This window comes from Dermacentor silvarum, chromosome 11, assembly GCF_013339745.2.
Source record: "Dermacentor silvarum isolate Dsil-2018 chromosome 11, BIME_Dsil_1.4, whole genome shotgun sequence".
Taxonomy (NCBI): domain Eukaryota; kingdom Metazoa; phylum Arthropoda; class Arachnida; order Ixodida; family Ixodidae; genus Dermacentor; species Dermacentor silvarum.
Window position 1 is genome coordinate 53,954,963 of NC_051164.1, and position 2,667 is coordinate 53,957,629.

Consider the following 2,667-nt stretch of genomic DNA (forward strand, 5'->3'; position numbering starts at 1 on the left):
TCGCTAGCTTAGACCATATGCTCTGGCGTTGCCCCTTGTTACGAGGCACGGAACAAATAAATGAGGGCAAGTGGCTCTCCTCTATCAAGAGCCCCGATGCCGGGGCGCAACTATGGACTGTCCAGAGGGCCCACGATGCGGCGGTCGGGCATGGCCTGACTGTCCCAACTTGGGAGCGGCCCGCTGCGCGCTGAGTCGCGTACCTCAGGACGTTCATTAAAGTTTTACATCCATCCATCCATCCATCCATCCATCCAAAGAACTTGTGATGGTACCCTCGCCACCGTTTTGTTGCAGTGCAAGAGGTTATAGACCAGAGGGGTTAGTGGATTAGTACGTTATGGCATGTACCAATGTGGTGAAAATAAAAGTTAACTACGCTTACCAACTCACTGAGAAAGAGAGTTGTGATTGTGATGAGAAACATACGCTACGTACTTCTGCAATCTTTATAGAGAGCACGGCTCAGCGTCAGGCAACAGCCGCCGCATAACTACACAGGCAATGCGCCGGAAAGGGAATAGTATATTAAGAATCGAATATGCTCGACCTGCACTGCAGGTGGCGCTGCTGCGTTCGGGAGCGCTGGCGCCGCCATACGAGCGCACGAGGCCTATGCGAATACGTTTGAAAGGTTCGTGAGGCCGAACTGCACTTGTCATACATGGGATCCGCAGGAACGCGCGGAAAACCTAACGTAACCTAACCGCCTTGGTCGCGCGCTCCACACACAGCAACGCATGCTATATATAATAGTATAGGCCTGATGGTAAATGGGTGCTCGATCTATATACAATAGATAACTGAAGTCTTGCGGCCACCTCGAATCACCGTTCTGCGACCGCGTCAAGTTCTCTCCAGGTATAGGCGGTGAGGCATCGCCCGATTTTGGAAACGTCACGCCCAGAGCCGCCTTCGCGTCTACCCACTGAGCGCCTCCTGTGGCCTATAAGGAGGCGCTCAGTGCGCCTCCTTATAGGCCACAGGAGGTAGTTTAGAAAGGTTAGTTTCAGAAAGTCAACGCTTTACGCATTCAGTCGAGCACCGGAGAGAGCGCCACATTCATCGAATAGCCTCTGCAAAGCATGGTAAGTGTTCCCATCTTGTAGAAAATGCTTCGTACGCCGACTCTTTGATATGACCTATAAGTCATACATACGTGTGATTTGGTCTAAACCGCGTATCGTTCGACATTTCACGATGTGTTGCAAGAGGCAGCCGAATCGCAAGATGAAAAGGGTAGGCGATAATGGACGTCCCTGGCGAATTCCACGGCTATCCATTCCATCACTCCGTTGATCCCCTTTGCTTGTTAATAAAGTAAGTTTATGTAAGGAGAAACAAACCCCCTGTGTTTTAAAGACTGATAAAGAGAGATACACTTTGCGAAGGATAAAGTCACAATGATATACAAAAAGAGATTAAGAAAAAGTTCTTGTGAATAGTTCACGAGTCCTGACACAGCTACCGCACCATAACACAAGTTTAATGCATTCCATCTGTGCGGCAGCAACTGTCGAAAAAAAAAAAAAGCGTGTGCAAAGGTGCGGCCTGTCTTTATCAAGTATTGTGGATTTTGCTTTTCTATTCAAAGAACTTACTGGTAGAATTGTTGATTTCCGTCCGTCGAACCCGGATGTTAGCTTCTCTCATTAACTGTTTAGCAGCTTTCCTGGCGGGCGATTTTCGTGATTGCTCCGCTCGGTCCTCCATTGTGAGCGGGAAATGTTGCCTATGAAATATGCACTACCTGCTCCTGTAGTGTAGATGGACGAAAAAAAAAAACGACATCTCGTGTGCCCAGTAAAGCCCTGTGATGCTGTGGCTTGCACAAAAACTTGGATTAAGCTTCGCCTTTAAGGGTGGAAAGCGATATCATTCAAAGATCCCTGACTGCTTCTCACGCTTCCCGGCAACTGCAGCTTGTGTAACCGTAATGTTTACCTGCAAACGCTGGCGGCGAACGCTATGCACAAAGGCGAGCTTTCTGGTTGTTTTTTTCTTTCCCCCGCACGGCGGGACCCGCGGAGGCGCGTAGATGAGCGCCATCTGGATGGTGTTGCAAAGAACCGAGCGGGGCGCGCCACTCCCACTAAGACAGAGCTCAAACGGCAGCTCGAAATGTGTGAGTTTCCGCGTAACAGAATTATGTTTTCTCGTATATTCAAATTACAGTCATGTCTGTAGGCTGTGTGTAAGTAGTACTTGACGAATTTTCTGACGCATTTTAGTTTGAGAAATTCAATTAGTTCAGTAACGCCTATGCGCCACGCGGAGGGCATGCGTGGTTCGGAATTATCTTTCCCTAACGGACAACGCCACCGACACCAGATTTTCTGCGACACGGGGCCCTTAACGCTATCGCGGTTTCCGCCTTTCAGACCTCACAAGGAAACGCTACGTCGATTTAACACAACGAAACTGGCTTACACACGTTTAATACACAGTGCATATCATATTAGTTCGCGAACAGTTTACAGTGCCAATTTCAGCCCCCATCGTGCTTGAAATGAGGCTTTAAGGGCCTGCTTTAGGCAACTGAAATGAAATATTTAGTGCCGAGAAAGCCGGCCTCTATCAGTCACACAAGACTGGCGCAAATGGGATTTGAATCTCCCGCTTGTGCTTGAGGTATACCCACGTGACATGCCACGTGAGTAGCGCTGT